The sequence below is a fragment of the Octopus bimaculoides genome, chromosome 18, assembly GCF_001194135.2.
Source record: "Octopus bimaculoides isolate UCB-OBI-ISO-001 chromosome 18, ASM119413v2, whole genome shotgun sequence".
NCBI classification, from domain to species: Eukaryota; Metazoa; Mollusca; class Cephalopoda; order Octopoda; family Octopodidae; genus Octopus; species Octopus bimaculoides.
Window position 1 is genome coordinate 52821399 of NC_068998.1, and position 4681 is coordinate 52826079.

A 4681-nucleotide genomic window follows, 5' to 3' on the forward strand; every position below is an offset into this window, starting at 1 on the left:
ACGGAAGGACAATACATGGATTATATTTCAGTGTGTATACCTTAATTGAAACAAATGCTTTAACTGTTCCTACGATAAAATTGTATACTGCAAACTGAGAAACGTTAGCACAACAGGCAAGTTGGGTAGCTGGGTGACTGTTTTCCTGAAATACCGAAAGTAAACGATACCAGGCAAATTGTTCCTATCTGAAAACTATGTGGTAAATCACATTTTTGTCCTATTTCTGTTCTTTTCCTTGCAAAAACTGTCGGCTTCGTATCAAAATTTGTAACTGTTATGCTACTACTACTACTACTACTACTACTACTACTACTACTACTACTACTACTAGTAGTAGTAGTAGTAGTAGTAGTAATAATAATAATAATAATAATAATAATAATAATAATAATAATAATAATAATAAATATAATAATAATGATAATAATAACAGCAACAACAACACAAGTCCCAATAAGTAATAATGACTCCGTAGCTCATGAATATTTATATTTGCCATTTTACTCGTTCCCATCGTACTCAATCGACTATCATCGACAAAATCACTCCCGTCGCTGAGATTTTGTGACTAATTAGGAAATTCAATGCAATTTAAACTTATGATTATTAAATCAAAAAATGAGAAATACGATAGAAAATGAAAAATGAACGTGTAAGCTCCATTTATGCATGCAAAACTCAACTTTAAATGTAATATGCTTCCCAATTCGGATAACACGGTGTAACTAGAACACTGAAAACACAAAACGTTCATTAAAATCCTGTTTATCATCTTCAAAACTGAATAAATCTTCATTATTAGGAAGAGTGGAGGTGATATCATCTTGCGGATTCTCTTCATTATTCCTGTCCATAATTATAGGCTATACGTAATCTACTGCTTCATCATCCGCCTCTTTGTTGTCATCATCATCATCATCATTATAATCAGAGTTATCATCCTTAGCTTGCTCGTCGTTGTTGTCGGCATCGTTATCACAGATATTCTTCTCCTTTACCATCTTATGCATTCCAAATTTCAACATTTCTTGAATGACTTAATAATAATAATAATAATAATAATAATAATAATAATGATAATAATAATAAGAGCACTCAGGGAGCGCAAATTTCCGTCAAGGCAACACCCACGTCCTCTCAGCGATTAACCAGAGATGATTTTTAAAATGAGAATATCTTAAATAAACTCGACTGCCCTCACAAACAAGAATACTAAAAATGACCCCGACCGCTCTCAAAAATTAAGTAAAAAAAAAAAAAAAACAGAAGAAATAATCCAGAATCCTTGTTCGGTACCGGATCGATCTCAAAATCTAATCAGTTCGTGCCAGTCATGAGGCCAAACATGACTGAAAGTTTCATTCGAATTCATCCAGCGGTTCTTGAGATATCTTGTCCACGGGAAAACAAACAAGCACCACTGAAGCAATACTCTCGCCTTCGATAAAGTGGAGGTAATAATAATAATCCTTTTAACTATAGGCACAAAGCCTTATATTTGCGGGAGTGCGACAATCGATTACATCCCCCCCAGTATATAACTGGTATTTAATTCACCAACTCTGACATGATGAAAGTCAGCCAGTTTGCAGAAACTCCACGTGCCTTCGTAAAAAGTATATGCTTGTGTTTATTCTGTTTATACATCAAACCGTTTTTTTTAATGTATATAGACGTACATACATAGATACAGTTTTGCATTCTTGCCTAGTGAAATACACACACACAATTATATAAAGTTTCGGTTTTGACTAAGAAATGGATCATTCAAATATAAAGAAAACAGAACATCGGAACCATTCACACAGAAAAGAGCTAAACCAAACAGAGCGTAGAATAATGTCAAATGTCTTTACTTACCGGTAAAGTCCATGTAAGTGGAATGAATGTTTCACCTTGAAGAAATACAGAATAATAAAAAACAAGTCAATTAAAGGTGACGAAATGATAATTGAAGAATAAGAATTGGTTTCGACGAAGATTCACTTAAATTGTTCAGCTTTTGAAGTAGTTTGAAAGCAGTCGCTCAAAATGACTGAAATAGCAACCAAATGTCTTCTAAATCGCATCACACGCTATTGTCTGACACATTCGATAATGTAGTTTTACGAATATTGTCGGGAATTAAAACAATGATATCATCATTGTTGGAACGTTTATGGCCCAAGAGAGATTAGCGCCAAAATCTACAATAATCCAATAATCGGCAAAACGATCAATCTAACACGGGAGCCAACTAAAAGAGCAGAAATCATTATTATTATTATTATTAATTTTATTATTATTATTATTATTATTATTATTATTATTATTATTATTATTATTATTATTAGTAGTAGTAGTAGTAGTAGTAGTAGTAGTAGTAGTAGCAGCAGCAGTAGTTACAATAGCAGAAGTTGTTTAACCCAAGTCGACTCCGAGTGGATCTATAGTCGACGGTGTTCTACGCATGGCCACCCAGTCTTTTTGTCAAGCATTGTGCATCGGGTATGTCTAACCTCTATGTATCGTTCCACTTTTTTTTTTCTTAAACAAGTATGCGTGTGATTTGAGGAATATATGACTGTTCTTTCTAGGTGACTGTATGGCAAATGAAAGCACCCCCATTTACCTCATTGCAATCATGTGCAGTGTTTGCATGATAAATATCAATTAAGAATGAGTTGGCCATTTTGCGGAAGAAGTTGATGCACCAACTTTAGAGTTGGGAACATTTTAAAGCACTTATAGTTATAAGGTCAGAATAGAAGTGGTGTCGGTCTGTTCTTCGTGTCAATCATAGTTTGAAAATCTAGAATTATCTACTTAGCAAGAATCAAATATTAATAGATTTATACTATCAGCTGATATTTCAAACGTACTTTTAAGACAATTTATACACCTTTAAACACTTTTAGCAGAGATGGCAATAAATGATTTAGCGATTATGATACATAATATATTGTTGAAGTACTTTGCGACGTCCACAAATTAAGGTCAGCCTTTGGAATGAAAAAAACAAACATTAAAAACCAATTGAAAGTATTTTTTTTAAAGAGAACGACAACAGTTATTACCACAAATGATTTTTAATACGAATCAGGCGTTGTATATATGACGACTACACACACAAAAAAGGTTTTCATTATCATATAATTAAAATAGCACCCGTAGGGTTTCTCTAGCATCTATTTTGAAAAAAGGAAAATTAAATGTTAAGGATTAGTATTTTAATTTCATATTCAAGCATTTTAGAAACGCTAGACGAAAATCAAATAGGCTTTACACAGAAATCATAATAACCAGACAATGTTCTCAGCTTCTGCCGTCAGATATGATCACACTGACTTGAGCTCTTTGTTCCCTAGGTATGTATAGGTCACCGTCAATTTCCCACAGTTCTCGACTCTGAGCTGTCTTTTGTGTACCTCGCCAAATGGATCACTGCTTCTTGCAGCATCCTTTCGAATTTTGCTGCACTGCATCCTTAGTTTCCACGAGAGAAAGCCTTCCTCTCCAGGTCTCAATGGCTTTCAGTCAGTGGTCATTTTTGCTTCTGTATCTTGGCTTTTCCTGGACAGAGGTGTTGGCTCTTCTCAAAACCATTTTTACCTCCAGGGAGCGATGATCAGCCCGTTTTAGTTCGGCGTCTAGTGTTTAACATAGCCAGCGTGGGAAACCTTATCAGGAGCTTGCTCTCAGCAGGAATAGCTCTTAATTTCACTGAGGAGCACAAACCAACAGACCGCAACAGGGACTGGACCTTGTGACCAAAGCACTTTCTGTATTAAGGCACTTACTCAAATGAAGTTCTTAAACACACGTCTTCAATTTCGAAGTAGAGTGTAAATGATTGTTGTGATATTGATGTCATTATTTAAGTTTAAGTGATGTATAATAGTTAAAGTGGGAGAAATACAGACTTCTATCGCTTGCAGCGAGATTCTGCCATATTATTCTCCTTCGCCTGAAGTAAAATTAAGACATTTCTATAGCAAAATATCAAATGTGCATTATTTCGACAGGAAACGTAAAAACATAAGAAAACAGATGAGAAAACAAATAAGATAATTTATTATAATGTTAAAACATTTCACTTTATAGTTTGGCTGTAAAAACAGACAGACAAATAAATATCTTGTCTATATTTGTTTAGATTTCAGATATGTTGTCTCCACTTTCAAAGTGTCGACTTATTTGGCTCCATTTTATTTGTGAAGCATTAATTAAATATCTGTTAGGTATCCTTTTATTGTTCAGCCAGCAACAGCGAGTAATTGCTATGGCAAGCGATACAAAGCAAATTATAATTCCCAAACAGTCAATACTTTGCCAATATCTTTAGGAAGTCACATTCAACTTCAGACTTTGAAATCAATGAGAATAAAAGAAACTTTTGTTTTATATAATTCTTCAGAAGAATATTATTCTACACATTTTCATGCACAAATATATTCCCAAGAAGAAATATAAAATACTGTTTCAATATGTTATTTACTTTCCAGTTGAAAACGTGTACAGAACAATTAATAGGGTAGGAGACGGTAAGCCAAGAAATTGTGGGGCGTTCCATCTGTTACCAGAACACATATTGGCTGACCCCGAGCCGATCAGTGCTTTGTTAGTGTAGTTGGTAGACGGTGACTGTAGAAGCTCGTCCTATATATATATATATATATATATATATATATATATATAT

At 33.9% G+C, this 4681-nt stretch overlaps 1 protein-coding gene across 2 annotated transcripts in view; it reads right to left on the reverse strand.

Annotated features, from left to right (window-relative positions):
- LOC106873581 (probable G-protein coupled receptor No18) overlaps positions 1-4681 on the reverse strand; it is a 182713-nt gene that overhangs the window by 68178 nt on the left and 109854 nt on the right. Inside the window, exon 2 of one of the 2 annotated variants that reach the window (XM_052974335.1) lies at positions 1864-1898. The exons of the other annotated variant lie outside the window; for it this stretch is intronic. The gene's annotated coding sequence lies outside the window, so the exon portion shown is untranslated. The remainder of the gene's footprint in view (positions 1-1863; positions 1899-4681) is intronic. 2 annotated transcript variants of the gene reach the window in all.